The sequence below is a fragment of the Phasianus colchicus genome, chromosome 2 (genome assembly GCF_987193195.1).
Source record: "Phasianus colchicus chromosome 2, bPhaCol1.hap1.1, whole genome shotgun sequence".
Classification (NCBI taxonomy): domain Eukaryota; kingdom Metazoa; phylum Chordata; class Aves; order Galliformes; family Phasianidae; genus Phasianus; species Phasianus colchicus.
This window is the reverse complement of record NC_143437.1, coordinates 51,998,822-52,017,111: the sequence shown is the minus strand read 5'-3', so window position 1 is coordinate 52,017,111 and position 18,290 is coordinate 51,998,822. Positions and strand designations below refer to the sequence as shown.

The 18,290-nt window shown below is 43.4% G+C and overlaps 1 protein-coding gene across 3 annotated transcripts in view; it reads right to left on the bottom strand.

Annotated features, from left to right (window-relative positions):
• PLAGL1 (PLAG1 like zinc finger 1) overlaps positions 1-18,290 on the bottom strand; it is a 53,764-nt gene that overhangs the window by 30,408 nt on the left and 5,066 nt on the right. The window contains exons 1-2 of one of the 3 annotated variants that reach the window (XM_090135687.1): positions 16,103-16,220; positions 5,245-5,337 (exon numbers count right to left, since the gene is read on the bottom strand). The exons of 1 other annotated variant lie outside the window; for it this stretch is intronic. The gene's annotated coding sequence lies outside the window, so the exon portion shown is untranslated. Of the gene's footprint in view, positions 1-5,244; positions 5,338-16,102; positions 16,248-18,290 lie in introns of those variants that run through there. One more of the 3 variants, XM_031611373.2, reaches the window with a different exon arrangement.

Below are 18,290 nucleotides of genomic sequence, written 5' to 3'. Positions count from 1 at the left end.
CTGCAACTCAGGAGAACACTGTAGTAATATTTTCAACCCTAGGAAGATAAAAATCCATTCTGATGAACAGTTATAAGCATGTAAGTTGCTACCTGACCTTGAGGACATACCACTTGTCCCTGGATAGACAACAAGAAGCCACAAAGAGCGTTACCCCACCATTTACTCAATGATGTGTATACAGATCATGGCTGCTGAGCAACAGAATAATTATGCTGATGACATTATCAAATTAACAATTGGTAAATGTATATATTCTTGTTTGTAAGTGATTATAGACCCAGTCCTAAGATCATGACAAGCAAAGTTAGTGAGTCAGAGTTGCTATCTTACCATGCATCTCATCACAACATAATCAAACTCCCATGGACTTAAATTGTCAATTTGAGCATAAAAGGTAACATGTAGGAAAACACAGATTTTAGAAGCTCCACTCTGAAACTGGAAGAGTTCTGACTTTGAAATATACAGAGCTACCTGGTCTTTGCTTCCCACATACTTAGCCATGCTTTTCAAGCCTACACTGCCTTCACCAACTAGATGACAAATACATGCATTGCTCTTTAAAGGGGGACAGGGGTGAAGGGTAGCTGATGGGTATACTGAGTCTTTATTCTCAAATGTTCTAATTTTCAATGTAGAACCAAGAAGATTACTCCCACTTTTGGGACGCATATATTCCCTGACATAGAGGAGATAATACTGTCAGGGACCAGTTCATTACAGACCCTCAGCAGAGAAGTTGCTACAAGGAAAGATGCTTCAGTTGCTCACACATAAGCATCCAGTGCCCTCTGAGATACCCTAGGATATCTGAAGCACCTACGTGAGGCTGGTAGACATAATGATGGATACACAGGAAAATGAGCCCCTTCTGGACAGGCAGGAGGGCAGGATTACCCAGGACATCTCGGATAACACTAGAAGCTTATGTTTAAGCAAATGAATCAAGTCCTACAGTATTGCCATTTCTCATTTTACAAGAAGCCAGGTAGAAAACTGGCAGCCAGACTGCCAGTGCATCCTTTCTGTCTGAAATCAAGGGAACTGAGGACAAGTCATGAAACAGAAGCATCAACCCATCAACTTTTCTTCTGTAACTTCTATCTTCTGCCAAAACAGCTGTCTCTGGTGAATACATAGTTTAGTATGAACTGTCTATATGCAGTCCCACTCTAAGACAAAAGATGTGAGACAGAAGCAGTAAAGAAGCCTGGATGCTAAAGAGACATGAACAAGTCCTCTTCCCCAGATGAACACAGTCATGCTGAGAACAGGGTTTCTAAGCAGCAAGTTTCCTGATTTCTACTAACCATAAAATACTTGAACTCTGCAAGTAACTTCATAGTTGGACTCCATTCTGGCTAAGGGCGAGGCACTTGTCTATGATATTAATTTCCATTAATGTAGACCTTGCAGAGGGAACAGCAGACTTAAATGGCATCCATATGTGACCGTACCCTCCCATCCCTTTGCCCATGCTGACAGGGCTGCAGCAGCAGCAATCTCTGAGTGTCCAAGTCTGGCACTTGGTGAGCACACAGTTTGCAGACCAAGAGCAAACACCTCCTTGAGGGCATCCCAGTTGCAGAAACACAAACTGCTTACAGAGCAACAGAGCAGCAGGTGCACCAACACAAGGAACTGCTCCTCTTCCAGCAGTCAGTCATGTTATCTCTGACAGGGTGCAGATAAGTGCAGCAAGGAGTATTTGCAGAGGCAAGGGAGTGTAAGCAGAACTAAAAGCTCCTTCACAAGCTGAGCCAGACCCTTCCCACACTTACTCTCAACACAAACTCACAACCTCCCCTCCTTCTAGCTGCAGAAAACCACCATCTCTCCCATTCCAAGGTCAGCCCTTTGGTGTACGAAGGTACCTCTTGCACGCTACATTGCCCTTCAATCAAGGGGATGACAACACACACAGAATGGCACATGTAGAGTCACAGCAGCCTCTTCTTCTGTGCCAGCTAGGCACAGTGCCTGGTGGTTTCTGGCCACGTTGGCCACTTGTCAACCTTAACTTAGATGGTTGGCCTCTGGCCATGCTGGCCACAGTTTAACATTCCTGTTGGCCAATCTTCTGTGGTTTTACTTGTAAACCACTTGTAAACCGCACCAGCCTTTACACAAAGCATTGCAGGTATATCAACCTAACTTGCCACGCTGCTCACAAAGCCAAAGGTTGTTTGCGGCTGCTTTCAAATACTGACATGTTTCATCAGTGGAAGGGCAGAAAAGGACAAGGAACAGACCGGGGAATGTTTTCCATACAAGGAAACTGCAGCCCTTACAATTAATGTGAGGCAAGTCTTCTGAGGTTCTTGTGTTCTTTCATTATCAGGAAATTGGTTTATGTGCTTATCCTAAGTAGGAATTGAAGTTGAATATGATAGTTAACAGTGTTCACAGAGGGCAAAGCATGGGTTACAGGCTCATTGGATGAACAGAAGTTCAATGCCTTGCAGTGGCAATGCACTGGTAAAAGAAGTGACAATGGGTTCTGCACTGCCTATGGAGAAGAATAGGCTGTGGAGTACATTTCTGCATGAGCCAGGTAGAAGCAGTTGCAATGGGAACAGCTGTCATATTAACACATGCTGTGGGTGATACCCTTGCGTTTGCATCATGATCTTGCATCATCTGCTGATGACAAGAGAACACACTGTCTGCAAGAGATAACCATGTCATGCACAAAGACCTGGATGATGACTTTTGAACTGTAATCAGAAGTAATGATTTGACATGATATGGATCAAAAATGCACCTCAGCATCATGCCACATGCCAGAGAGATGCAGATCATAGCTAGCAGCTTTACAGAATCACAGAATCATGCATTAGTTCATCAGTTGCTGTGAGGCTCTTCTCTTGATGCCATGAAGCCATCTCTCCACTTCCTCATGCAGATGATAAGGGGATGCTGCTGCTCTTCAGGTATCTGAAGAATGTGCAGTAAAACCTGTTACAGATCCACAATGACCTTAAGTAAAGATAGATGGCTTATTCTTATCTAAGCATCTTTTATCACACTATAACTGAGTAAAGGTAAAATGCAAGTAAAGGCATTTTTTCAAGAGATCTAAGCTAAGTAACACAGTTGCAGATGTCTCTAAAATACACATGCTCAGACGTGACAGGAAAACCACACTTAACCTACTTATATCAAGATTAAATCGGGAAGGACTCTTTTTTCCCCCTCAATAGAAACTGGTTGCCCAGGCTTAACTTTCAGCATACCTTATGACTCAGGTTGTATTCGTTGGAAGAAAACACTTAATGCATCTACTATACCGCATTAGAATCCCATTAGTGCTTCCTACTTGTTCTCTTTTGGCTATTGCTAGCTCTCGTGCTGGGCATTTCTGCTGACATCTATTTTGTTGAATTCATGAACAGGAAGGAAGGAAAATCACAACAATACAGAAATGAATTAAGTATTAAGAGAGAAAGTAAAACACAGGGCCGAAGTTAGTATCAGTCCCAGATGTGTATCCAAAATCAAGATTTGGCTTGTGATATTTACAATTCAAACAGATCCCACAATAAAATTTTGTGCATTTCCCACCTACTACGTATAGAATCCTTTACCATAGAAAACATTAAACATGAAATTATAAATCCTTTTATAATAATCAAGTAAAACAGCATATACTTGTATATTTACTTTGCTAAAATTATGGTTTTTTGGTGTTTTTTTTTTCAAATCATGGAATTATTTTATAATTATAAAACAGTGAATGAAATGTTTATTCCCACCTGGCATCACTTTCCTATGCTGCTGGTGGCAGGTCACAGCCAGACAGATGTCACCCTCACCAGGTGACCACTTGTCACCCCGCGCATAACTCTTTTACCATTATAACATTATAGTATTTTTCTTTGTTCTGTAGGATACTGACCCTTCCCTGATGCAACACGTAAACACTTGTCTCAACTCTAGAAATCTGGCTCATGGGTACTGCAGAAGTTCTTCATATGGAAGTCTTATTTGTGAATATAAAAAATAATGAAAATCAGGAGCTCTATGTGGAACATCTGTCTTTTACAAAGGTCTAAGCAGAGGTAAAAGAACGGTGAGCAAAATCTTAAGAAGACAGTGGGCAAACAATTATGCACTCAGTGACATGGTTTCTTTAATGAAAAGCAACCAAGAGCACTGTCAATGTCCAGTGACTTCATGAGACTGGACATGCTATTGACTTTGATAACTTTTTCATCAGTTAGCTGTTATTTGCAAAAGTTACAGAGCATTGAATTTCAACAGAATACATTTAAAAACTCCTGCCTTTTCACTCCTTGCACCAACCAATTGATATTCCAACTGGTTATGACAACATCGAGATGTAGCACCATCCAATACGATCCACATATGAGCCAAACCTACTCAAGTGTATTTTCAGTTTAAGAAAAATATATTAAAAAAATAGAATTTTCATTAACAGCAAATCCATTTACATCCAGTGATTTGAAACCAGAAACACAAGGATCGAAAAATTCCAAATCTTGTTCCTTAGAAGTTTTTCCTGTTCTGAAATATGGCACCGTCTCTCATTATTTTCCTAACCTTCTATCACTTGATATTGGTCTACTTTGGTCAGCAAAAGATATACAGCAGACAACAAAGCAAGTACTTTGCTTAGTATTTTTAAACAGAGATAGCAACAAAAGATGCCAAAGCATTATACCAAAAGGTATCTTGTGCTGGTCTTCCACACTAAGGGCTTCTGTGTCATTTGGCTTTGCAAAATCCTCCTTTTTGACCATGATCCAGAAAAGGATTTCTGCATTTCCCATGTCTAACTGCCACTGACTTTCAGGGAACTGTTTGTACATGGGAAGATAAACCCACACTTCTGCTTCTGTATTTTGCTGGGTCAAGATCAAGGCACCAATTATCTTTTTAGATGCTTGTTTTGTTCTGAGAATCAGTTTTTAAAAGCTAAAAAAGTCTTTAAAGTGTGAGTTTTAAAAAGCCCCAAGACCCAGGAACATTCCTAAAATAATTTGCATTCCACAGCAGAGGGCAGAAACATTTCCATTTCAATGAGTCTGTGGAGAGGATTCTGGTCTACTAGCTGAAACTCAGGACTGAGTTGGCACGAAACAAACACAAAACCCACTTGTATGAAGTCGTGTGAAAAAGTACTTTTCCTGTGAGACATTCATTCTCAACACATTGGCTAAACTATTCTCATCATTTTCAACTCGAATTCCAAATTTCCCTTTAGAAATAGGCACTCACTTTTAGGCAGGCAGCCACTGACAGATGAGCAGATTGATAGGGTGATTTCCTTGTTTGCGTTCTCTTTAGGGAGCCTACCTAAAAAGTCAATTCCTGGAAATTAGAAGAAGTTTTATGAAAGTCTTGGCTTTAACACCATCTCCTTGCACAAGCTCACTACTAATACATCAGAAGCTTCCAGCTTTCCAAAAATGATGACCAGCAGACCAACAAGGCAGTGGACCCACACGCTCTCACCTCCTGCCACAATCACATCTGTGACCAGAAAGGGCAGATACATATTTAGTAGACTTCAGGAAATCATAAAAATAGATTTGTCATCAGAAGGTCAACACTTTGCACACCTTGCCTACATTATGCTGATTTAAAAACTCCCAGTTTCAGACACTCACAAACATTGCACATATCTACAACATAATCCAGATGCATCCTCTGTTTCAATGTAGTGTTGCTGCCAAATCATGTAAATACTAACATTCAATTTATTTGGTCAAATATCACTTTCAGAGTCTTGCTCTTACTTTTAAATAGCTTTAAACTCCCGTGCTGGGAAAGCATCATTTCATCCAGAAACTACCACAAGTTTTCACTTGAAAAAGGAATTCAGGTAGAGAATACTGGTGTTTTATTATTATTATTATTATTATTGGTAAAGCACATTAATTTTAGAGGTGCTGTTTTCATGGTATGCTTGGAATGCCTGTGGTGCACAAGTATATAATCAGTCTTTGGAAGATTTGAATTTCTTTATAACTGACTAACAAAAGTTGTATGTTCCCAAATATTATTTACCTGTTTCCTTCCTTTTTCCTTTGATTATGAAACCATATGACAATTCCAAAAATCAGCAAGGTATGACTCACAGATTGCCATTGAATAAATGCAGATACCGATTCAAATTCAATTCAGTGAATCACCATTCATAGCCAGCATAATAACCTATCACTCAGGTATAGGAAAAAGTTGGTCCCCACTGTCAGCTAAAGATGAGGTGAAGCTCTTGTTTTCCCAGACTGACAGCGTGTAGCACAGTTATAATTAGATTTCTTCTTTCAGAGGCCTGGATGCCTTCTTACTAACTGTACAGTACACAAAACCCCTTGGGGTCATGTGCCACTTCTTGTATGTGACTCAAGTAATCCAAAAATAAAAATAAAAATGTGGCATTAAATGCATAATGTGTGCTTATTTAAAATTCTAGCCTTGTGGCTTCATCCTGTACAGTAACATAGTCCTAGTCTTTTCTCTGGCAAGACTGAAACTTAAATAAATGCAAGGCAACTGGTTCTTTTCTATACAACCTTATTTTTTCAGTGCCGGAAAATGTAAGTAGGAAATCAGAATAACAAGGCCAATGCTGAAGAGCCCTGCAGAGGCTGGTAAGGGACAATTTCATAGCCACTATCTCCACTGAATGAACAAAACAGTTAAAATTAAGTGACTATCAATTCCCATATCATTACTAAATTAGCTACATGAAATTTGGTGCACCATGGATAAATACTAAATACAGGAACACACTATTTCTTCACTTAAAAGTTACCCTGATATAAAAAACCTTGTAACAATAAACTAGAAAAAATGCTGCGATCTCTGACCTTTCCTTAAAAGTTCACCAATGGGTCACTTGCTGTTATTTCTTCACTCAGTTGCCTGACCTCTTCAACTCCAACTTTGACATCTAAAACATTTATTCAGTATGGTCCAGTGAGTTAACAAAAACCCAAATCCACTTTGACATCTGCACCTCAAGTTATCAAAAGATCATTTCAGTGATTTATAAAATCTGTATGAACATGATCTGCAAGATTTCATGCAGGATGTAAATCTGCAGGTGGAACAACTTAGGGTTATCCAGAAGTGCCCACTATCCAGTGCTTAGATAGCTTTGAAATGTACTTTAGTCATTGCATCATGACATTACAGTCTCCAATTTCACTACAGTGTTCAAAAAAACAACAAAACACAGGGAGAATCGCTATGATTCAAGAGTCATTGCTCTGCTGGGACAAACTGAAAGCCCAGTTGACATTTCTTTACAATGATATTGATTATGCTATCCCGTAAACTCCATGAATTCAAATTTTGAAGATCATCCCTGTCAAAATAAACAATTTGAAAATGACTATTACAATTTCAGATTCTGAAATCCAAATACATGACTGGAAGTACAACAGCAACCTTAGCACCTAAACAGATCCACATTTTTTGCTCATAGCTTGGAATTTAGAAAAACCCAGTGTCAAATTATAATTTTAAAAATCAAAGTAGATTAGAAGAATAATCAGTATAAATGACTTACTATAAGGGCAATTCAGAAACTTAAATAGCCCAAAGAATTACTGAATTTGACAGGAAAAAGTTTTTAAGTGACATATCCCGCTTATATTTTTACATATTTTTTTTTAGATAAAAAATGCACTGTCCACTATCCTCAAATCTTTTGGGATCTCTTTTACTGATGAGCACAAAATACTTGAAATAACTTCATTTTTACACTCCATTTTATTTTAGGAAGTTGATAGTCATTTTTGTAATGTCCTATTTTAAAATTCCTTAATTTTTTAATAAAATTGATTTTAAATGGCAATAAGTTATGTTATGTAAATATTTGTCTGTATGGGTATTGAGGCCTGCAGAGACCACAGTGTTCTGTGACTTAGCTTTAATGTTGACAAATCACAGAAGTTCTAAACTCAACTTACAGAAGAAAAATGTTAGTCTTCTCTTTTACTGTAGAATAAGACAAAGAGTGGAAATCAATTTATTCGCTTGCTTATCCTTCTTTTCTTCCTGTCTTTGTCTCTGGTTTGGTCAGGGCCGTGTCTCTTCATTTTTTACAATAAACACATTAAAACCAGGTTACAATTTTATTAATAAAAAAGCTCCACACATCATAGCAGACTCAGCAGAAAAATCTGTAGAGTAACTCATGCATTAAAAAGGGAAATGATTCTACCTATCACTCACAGTAGGAATATTTCAGAGTGAAGAACAGCATGTAAATGTGCACAGGTCAAGTAAAGATGATTTCCAAGCATGAAAATTATTCTTGTCACTGGCAGCTGCTGCGTGAGAAGTAATAAGGTCCAGAAGCCTGGCTGGGCACAAACAGTGATAAGAATATCATTAACATCCATCTGCAACCTCAAAAACACTGAAAATTCCTCTGCAATCTTTTGTTCTAAACAAAAGTTAAAGTCAAAAGTGAAGAGTTTCCAAAACAGGAGAGCCACTATAGCCACCAGACAGAATATTTCCAGTAAAACTTATTTTTGCCTGAATGTACTCAGCTGCTGAAACCAAAACATTCTGCAGAAATGTATCAGTTTCACTGACTCCGTATATCAGCACTACAGCTTGCATCGTGTTTTGCCAAAATTCTTAGTTGCATTGTCCTTCACCTGGGAGAGGACAGTCCCCAGCGACTGGAAATCCTCACCTGACACTGTTTTTCCTAGCTCCATGAGCACCCGCCCTGAGGGCCACGGGAGAACAGCGATCTCTTGTCAGCGCTTGGCACCGCCAGAATGAGAAGGCCCGTCCTGACTGCCAGGTCTGCAAGAAGCAAGTGATGCATTCACTCTGGATACATCGTGTACTAGCTGTAAAATTTCTCCTCCATGGAAAGCGTTCTGAAAGAACCATGGGGAGGAATGGTTTTATTCAAGTGCACTTGGATACATGCTGGCCTGCAACCCTGAGCTCTTCCCGGATGAGCACTGGGCATACAAAGAGGTAGTGTTTCAATGGGCAAATCACCTGCTGCCACTCCACTATGAGAGGTATTAAGTCACCTGTTTAATTAGTATGGGTGATTGCTGATATTTCTACGAGCAGTTGAAGCAGAAAAGAGCTTATGTTGGTTCTTCTCAGCTCCTTGATTTAATTGCTTAGAAATGTTAGTAATCTTGGAAGGGGTTCAATGCATTCTCTTCACTCAACGCAGGTGAGCCATGACTCCCACAAAGAGAGAAAATATGGAAAGCCAGAAAGCATCCTGCACTGCCCGTGCAGTTTGTAACATTAAAAAGGTCTCCAGAAACCTCCTGGCACAGAAAGCTGAGCTGATAGCTAAAACTTACTGAAAACTAAGTTCTATTTGAACTTCCTACACTAAAAAAACAAATATGTTCTTCCGTCTAAGAGTTTCTCTTTTGTTTCCTCAGTCTGATTTCAGTTATGTTTTTAGAAACTCTTTTACCTAATACTTTCCAGTATGTCACTGTCTTTCCTTTGCCTACTGTCTGTTTCCAAACCTATGTTCAGCATCACTGCCCTCTGACTGCAGACAGCCTCAGCACAACAAAGGTGCAGAGATGGCTCTGGAGGTGATTCCACCTGACCCTGAACACACAGTCACCTCTTGGAAGACAAAACTACAGTCTAACTTAGCTATGTTTTTAATGTGTACTGCACAGGTCCTTCAACCATTTATTATTCCAGGACAATATAATGCTTAGATACTTGATGTCCTTCTTGGGTGTCAATATGTCAAAGCACTGGCAAAGCACAGTATTAGTGCTTTATAAATCACTTGCTTATTGCTAAGCCTTACAGCATGTTTTAATCTTTAAAAAAGCTCTATTCGTTCTAAAGTTATTGCTGTAGGATAGGACTGAACAGGCCAAACAAGTGCTGTAGATCACATACAGCTGCAGTGATTGAAATAGCATTCTGGCTAAACTAAGCCAACACAGTTGCTGTGACAGTTAATGAACCGAAAATGCATGCGGGACTTACACTGTTGACATTCTCTCTAAAACATGTCCACCATGCACTTGCTTAGGACATCCTTGCTCATTCTTCAGCAATCCCTCAGCACCATTCATAGCAACAGGAACCAGGAAACGAGCCTAAGTGGAGGAGCAAAGAATACTTCTCCACCATGCATTCTATTTGCTTGCTACTGTATATGGTATGCCACATTAGATACTACTACTCTTTTTCCTAAGTGCTATTCTCTTACATGCACTGCAGAAAAAAAAAAGCACATCTATACTGACTTCGTTATATATGCTGTGTCACAGCAGCTGGGGGAGATGCTGGGTACTACCTTTGCTCTAGGTATTGGGTACACTGCTCAGGGGCATCATGGGCATTGCTGTATCCTCTGTGTGCCTACGTACAAGCTTCTAGCCTACCTGTATCATGCTTGTGACTTTTAAGCCCAAAGCATGTGGTTGACCATGCTGGTGACAATACCACCTGCACTCTACTAGCTGCTACCCTGCATTTGCTGCAAACAAGTTTCCTCCACAGTTCTTCAGAAGGTTGTTTGAGCACTGTGGATGGGACAGTGCCTTCCAACAGGATGAAGCCAGACTTGTCATTAATCTGTGAATAAACTTGGCTATTCAGGAGTCATTAGTGCTCCCAAAGCATCAGTATGCAGCCTTCCCCAACAGTCGGCATCACTAAAGAGACAGAGCACGGTGCCAGCCATGAAGTGTGAGCCACATCACACACAGTGCTTGTGATAGGATGGGTCAGGCAGGTCAGCCACAAAACCTCTCAGCACACAGACTTGACATTTAGCACTAAAACAGTTTCATGTGCTGTCTTGAGAGATACCAGCTGAACTGCACTCAAATCTTCCCAAAGGTGGAAGCAGAGTCCCACTGCTCCACTTAAGGCAAAAAGAACAGTGCCAACCTGGACAATACTGAGGTACTATTGTAAGGGATGGACACTCTCCTATCATATCTCAATATACACAAGAGACAACTTTGCTGCTCCTCAGGATATACACATCTAACAGGCAATGAAGAAACATCTTCTTAGGACAGACCTAGTCCCAGCTTCCTCAAAGAATGGGAGAAGGAGAAAATGACTGCAACAGGAGGACTGAATCCCAGCAATTGGGCTGGGCTGAACGTCAGCACTTGCTCTCCGACCCTGTGGGTCTGGCAGAGCCGGGAGGCTTTCTCCAGCACTTAATCATCAGAGAGTAAGGACCAGGTGCTGGTCCTAGCAGCAGAGCATAGTGCTAATCCTGAGACACCCCTACACCCTCATTTAGACTCCAGCAGCAGCCCTTAAGTTAAGATGAACAAGACAAAACGTACAAAGATCCTCCTCATGGCTAATCTTTCAGGCTCTTCACTGACACAGACAAGAACAAGAATTTTCATTTTTATTTGTTTATATTATCATCTCAAAGATCCAGACCTTTTCCTTATACACGCAAATTGAGGTTCTCCAGAGGAAAAAATGGCAAAAAAGAAGAAGCTAGACACTGAGTTACTAGCCCAGAATAACTGACCTTATTTCAAACCCTTTTACAACCCACAGCAAAGACTGGAAATGCATTTCATCCCCACCAGAGTTTTTAACAGGCTTAAGCAAGAGAATATGGTGTCAACAAGTCCAGAGATGCCTTTTGAAAATCATGTATTCTGAGTGGGATAAAACACTGTGAGATAATCAAGTTCTCTTTCCAATTCATTAAAACTAAAAATCAGTGTCTTTTAATCCACTCTGTATGGAATCATAATTTAATTGCTTGTAATTCCAAGCTTGAATGCTATTTGGGAAGTATACATTTTCCTGTCTCACGTTGTTTGTGAAACAGCTTCTCCTAAGTAGTGTTCCAGGCACAGGAAGGAGAAAGATACAAGCAGATCTACTCTGTCCTCCAAGACAGAATTAGTTTACCAAGGCATTCTTGATCTCGATTTAGCACTGCAGCTCTTGCTATTTTACATACAGAGATCAACCTGCACAGGACAGGCAGAAAAATCAAGAGAAAAGAGCAAATTGCAGAATCACAGAGATAAAGGACGGAAAGAACCGTCCGTTTTAGATTTTCCTGTTAGAGATATCTGCAAACTCAAACATGCTTTCAACACAAATTCCAAATAGCCCATATTTAAAAGAATGAAGAAAGGTAAAAGTCAGTACAAAAAAAAAAAACCCAACAAAATCAAAATATCTCATTATCCTTGGGATGTGCAGAGTTAAATATTATGGTCAACTTCCAGGGTTTTCCCAAGCAGAATTCAAGGAGACTGACCTTCATTCTGTTGTAACTCTTGTTATTTCCTGCTAGTTACCATAAAATAGCAGTATCCTTGGCATCACGCTAAAGAGATTTCCTACCTGCTTACACACACACATGCAAAAAAAGAAGAGTTTTTTCTGGGTTTAGTGATAAATGGTGTGGCCAGTTGTACGGTGGCACGTGCTTAAGCAGAAGTATGTGACCACTGCTCCTTTAGCATGTGGAGCTGTCTCGTTTGATTCATGCTTATCTTAGAAAGCAGGAACATCTTAAAATAAAGCCTGAGTGGAGCCAGGAGGGAACTCACTGGCAATGCATGCTTTAAACACACTCTAGTTCTGCAAACATCTTGTGAGCAAGATTACCCTTAATGAACAGGATTATTTATGCCCACAAAGTCAGGTGTAATGTGAAATGCTTGAACAAATGAAACTTACAAAAAACAGCATCAGCAAAGTCTGCCCAAAGTGCAGAGCATGTATTCACTTATGGGTGGGGTGAGGGCTGATGGTTTCGGGTTTTAATCATCAGCCACAAGTTAAGTCAAGTTAAGTGCTCGAGGGAAAGAATAGGGGGGACAGAGTCCCAGGTCCTGGCCCCTGCAACACACTGCAGAATAACCATGTCACAGCAGCTGGGAGAAACTACCTTATGCTATTCCCTTCCACACAGCCCTGGCAGGGCAGCCAGGAGAAGAAAAAACAGGTGCTGGCAGATCTTCACGAGGGGATTCTCTACAGGGCAGATACCAAACAGGAAGGAAAGAGAAGTCACCATCTTTAGATAGGGAGCATTAATATGTGACCCGCTGGCTTACGTGTCTGCAAAATTAACGCTAAACAAGTGACCACATTAAAAATCAATAAGTCTACCTAGAAGCAATACACTCAAAGCACTTCAACTCGTTTTATTTTAAAAGCAGAGCAATTTTAATATACCTTGAAGAAACCCACATAAGGCTTCAGCCTGGAGGTATAAGCACTTGATTTTAGAGCCCTTTCTGCCTTAAGAGGTAATTCTTGTTGAGCTTACATGCTTTCCTGAACGCAGCTCTCCAAGCCTCCCACTGCCAGTCTCAATATGATGTGTAGCTCCACAGAAACTGGCAGTTCTCACATTGTTTCTAGCTTTTATTCCCATTCAGCTCATCTTCTACTTCTTACACAAACAATCCCACTTTCTCAATGTGCAGTATTTACCATAAATTCTGAATGACTTGCTCCTGTTCAAACGTCAGAGACGTTTCCTGAGACCACGTAAAAATGAGAACACTGTGGCAAACAGTCTCTTACGCAGTCATACTACTCCAGGATCTGTACTAGTTCCCATTAGGTTTGCAAATGAGACTTTGACTGCTTTGACTTACAATGCAGGACAATTAAGTGCACCCTAATGATGGAAAATATACCTAATGCATAGCTGCACCTCAGCAGCAAGTGCATGCAATATCAAACAATAATTATACCATTTGTCACTGATCCTGTCACTGTATCCATACTCCCATTTTATACACAGCTCCCAGCCTGGCACAGCCCACTGTATACTCACAGCACTGTGCAGGAGCAGCGTCCAGCTCCTCCAAACCATAGAATTACAGAATCACAGAATAATTAAGGTTGGAGAAGAACTCTAAGATCATCTAGTCCTACCATCAGCCCATCCCTACCATGCCCACTAACCACGTCCACATCCACTCAGCTCTTGAACACCTCCAGGAATGGTAACTCCACCACCTCCCTGGGCAGCCTGTGCCAGTACCTCAGCACTCTGAGAAGAAATTCTTCCTAGTATCCAACTTGAACCTCTCCTGGCACAATGTGAGGCCATTCCCTCCCATCCTATTGCTGTTACTTGTGAGAAGAGGCTGACTCCAAACTCACTACAACTTCTGGTAGTTGTAGAGAGAGAGATGCTCTCCTGAGCATCCTCTTCTCCACACTAAGAAACCCCAGTTCCCTCAGCCATTCCCCATAAGACTTCTACTCCAGATCCCTCACCGGCTTTGTTGCCCTTTTCTGGACATGCTCCAGGGCCTCAATGTCTTTCTTGTAGTGAGGGGCCCAAAACTGAATACAGTGCTCACTGGTGCGGCCTCACCAGAGCTGAGTACCCAAGGATGACCACCTTCCCACTCCTGCTGGCTACACTATTTCTGATACAAGGCAGGATGCCCCTGGCCTTCTTGGCCACCTGGCACACTGTTGGCTTACAGTTAGCTAACACTGCGGATGTTTTTCCTCCATCCCAGGCCAATGCTAGGCCACTCAAGAGATCAAGTGAGGATTGGCAAGGTGAGGGAGAAGGTGAGATCTCTTCTTTGAAGCCCTACTGGTCTCTCATTCAAAAGGCTTTGCAGTGTCATGCCATGCTACTGGTTCCAAATGAGCACCGCCTTTCCCAGGGCCTTCAGCACAAAGAATGCAGGAGCAGCCGCCAAGTCACCAGGGCACCACTTGACACTTGGTGCCACCACACATAACTAGGCATCTGGGACCCGGAACACGTGTTCTGTCAGTCGCTGGTAGGACTGAGCACCAGGTCCCACGTGCTGCTGGCAATCCTACAGTCTCAGCATTGAGGGCTTTGGGGGCCATACAGGTCTGGCGCCTCTTCCTTCCTCATTCTGTCAGAGAGGGATTTGCTCATCTGGCAGTGACACCACACACATTCCTGCCACTTCCTGGAAGGAGGATGTGTGTGCTATTTGTATTTCCTATTGAAGACACTTATCACCAAGGTGAAATAAACATATACATGTATATATAATGTATACGCATGATATAAGTAAGACGTATCCAAAACACAGCTTGTATTTTGTCCTACAAAGTCCTTTATGAGTTTTAGAATACCAGCTGAGGATGGAATATTCAATTTGAACCCCCATTTTAAAGACATACTACACTGCACCCTTCTCCAAATAATTCAGATATCTTCTCCAATCGCCTTTTGCAAGGAGCTCCACACTTGTGTCCATGTCACACACAGAAAGCAACAGCCCTCGGGAAGAGTTTGGCTGTCCTGAATGCACTCTTCCAGAAACACTAGTTGTCATTTCGCTGTGAGACGCAGGCTTTCGACAGAATAAAGACCAAAAAAAAAAAAAAAGAAAGAAAAGAAAAGAAAAAAGAAAAAGAAAGAAGAAAGCAAAACTGAAAGTTAAAATTTAACCGATTCAGGTACTTAAAAAAAAAAAAAAAAAAGGTACCGGTAAATGCTTCTTCCCTTCCTCCCCCTGAATTAAGACAGCACGTCCGCCCAGGAGCCAGCACCTGACCGCAGCACGCCGCTGTCCCGCTGGAGATGGGTGAGAAACCGACGGGAACGGCGCTGCGGTGCGGCTGCCGGCAGGAGCCGGCGCTGAGAGCGGGGCGGTGGGCACAGATGCGAGCCCGCAGCCGTTCCCCAGGCGGAAACCAGCTCCCCGAGCAGTTCCGTGGTGAGCCGCGGTCCCACGGCCGCCGCTCGGCACAACACCGACGGCCGAGGGATGCAGCCCCCCCGCCCCGCACCCAGCTCTGAGGGCTTTTTGTTCCCGAAGTCAGAGCGGCTTGGACCGGGCCCAACGCCCATCCCGAGCACTGCGTGAGAGGCGCGGCGGACGGACGGACGGACGAGTGGGACGAGCTGGCGGGGGCTGCGGCTCGTGAGAAGTTAGGGAGTGGAGAGGAACAAACAAATAAATAAAATCGAGAAATAAAAGGGGGAAAAGCCCCACTCTCCCTCCGACGGCGGACTCATCGGCGCATCTGCCTTCCCGCAGGTGCCCCCGCCGCGCCCGGCCCCGAGCCCCCAGCCGCCGCCCGGACGGCGCGGTTCCTCCGCCCCCCCCCCCCCCCGAGGCCCGGCTCCGCTCACCTCATGGCGCGGCTCTGCGGGCGCTGCCGCTGCCCCAGCGCCGGGCCGGGGAGCGCGGCGGCGGCACAAGCTGCTCCCGTCCCCGCGGCGGTGCCCGGCCCCGGGGAGACGCCTCGCTGCGGAGCGGGGGAGGCCGGGCCGCGCAGGGCCGGGGGCGGGCAGGACGCCGCGCCTCCCTCCTTCCCCTCTCCGCCTCCTGCGGCCCCGCCGGCAGCCGCGGCCGCCCCAGGGAGCGGGCACGGAGCTGTCGGGGCGGGTACGGCTCCGGGCGGGGGGCGTTAGTTTTGCCGCTCGCGGTCTGCTAACTTTTTTTTTCTTGAAGATGTTGCAGCTCGCAGCTTTAAACCTTAGAAACTGTTGTTGTGATCGTAATGAGTTGTCAGTACTTCACGGGAACCGCGGAAATGTCCTCTTTTTTCATTGGTCGTAGTTTTTTGCTTTAAAGGAAGGCACTTCGTGGCATTTAAATTTCCCATTTTGTACCGTTATCTTGGGTCTCTGCTGCTGACAACAGAAGTGCTGAGCACAGCACTCGGTGAGCAGAGAGCATTTGTACGTGCATGTTCAGGGAGCACTTCCACTGATGCAACTTTTGTCCCTGGCTTCTGGTCCTGTCACAGGGCATCCTTCCCCTGCTGCTCCACAACAGCCATTCCGCACCAAAAAAACACAATTAGACACACCTGAGCCTTCTCTTCTCCAGGCTGAACACATCCAACTCTTTCAGCCTTACTTCCTATGGCAAGCTCTCCAAACTTGATCATCTCTGTATTCAGTACTGGCCTCAAGTTGTGTCAGGAGAGGTTCAGGTTGGATATTAGGAGAAATTTCTTCTCAGGAGACGTGATCACAGAATCACAGAATCACAGAATGACCTGGGTTGGAGGGGACCTCAAGGATCATGTAGTTCCAACCCCCCTGCCTAGCAGGGCCACCAAACATACACCTTTACTAGATCAGGTTGCCCAGAGCCTCGTCCAACCTGGTCTTGAACACCTCCAAGGACGGGGCATCCACAACATCCCTGGGCAGCCTGTTCCAGGACCTAACCACCCTCCTAGTAAAAAACTTCCCCCTAACATCCAACCTAAATCTTCCCTCTTTTAACTTAAAACCATTTCCCCGTGTCCTGCTATTATCAGCCCTTATGAAGAGTTTACTCCCCTCCTGGGAGTAAGTTCCCTTCAGATATTGAAAGGCTGCAATGAGGTCGCCCCGCAACCTTCTCTTCTCCAGGCTGAACAAACCCAACTCCCTCAGCCTGTCCTCATAGGGGAGGTGCTCCAGCCCCCTGATCATCTTCGTGGCCCTCCTCTGGACCCTTTCCAAAATCTCCATGTCTTTTTTGTACTGAGGGCTCCACACCTGCATTGTGATGCATTGGCACAGGCTGCCCAGGGAGGTGGTGAAGTCACCGTCCCTGAGGTGTTCAAGAAACATGGAGATCTGGCACTGAGCAACATGGGTTAGTGGGCATAGTGGTGATGGGTCAGCAGTTGGACTAGATGATTATAAAGATCTTTTCCAATTTTAATGACTCGTGCCCAATAGAGGGGAACAGTGGTATCCCACACTCTATTGCCTATGCTTTTGCTGGTGAAGTGTGGCACATGGCCTGCCTTCCTTACCACCTGCATTGAGCTTGTGAGCCACCAGCACCTTCAGATCATTTCAGCAGTGCTGCTCCAGCAGTCATAGCCAGCCTAACCCAACGCCCTGCTTCTACATAAGACTGGACCAGGGGCTATCTCCAGAGATCCCTTCCACTCTTCCCCTTTGAATGAGCACATTGTATTTCAGGGAATGGTAGAGCTGCCCTGGCCATGAGAAACCAAACTGGAATGGTTTCAGTACTTCACTGCTACAGATTTTCACACAGGCATAAAGGTGCTCACTGCAGGAGGGCAGGACAGGGATCATGGCTTCATAAACACCACACAGCCATTGCCATATACTGCTGTATACCACTGCTGTTCATATAGCTTCTGCAGGCTCCTAAGGATGCAGCCATTAAAGGTGGGCGAGGTAAGGTCCATGCTTAGCACATGCACATAAGCAAGTGTGCAAACACTTTCACAACTGTATTTTTTTTTAATCTGTTCCTTTCCCAGCTCTTTGAAACCTATGATTTCTGTCAGCAGCAAAGCAGCTGTGAATTTTAGTCTCAACAGATTGCTCCCAGTCTGTC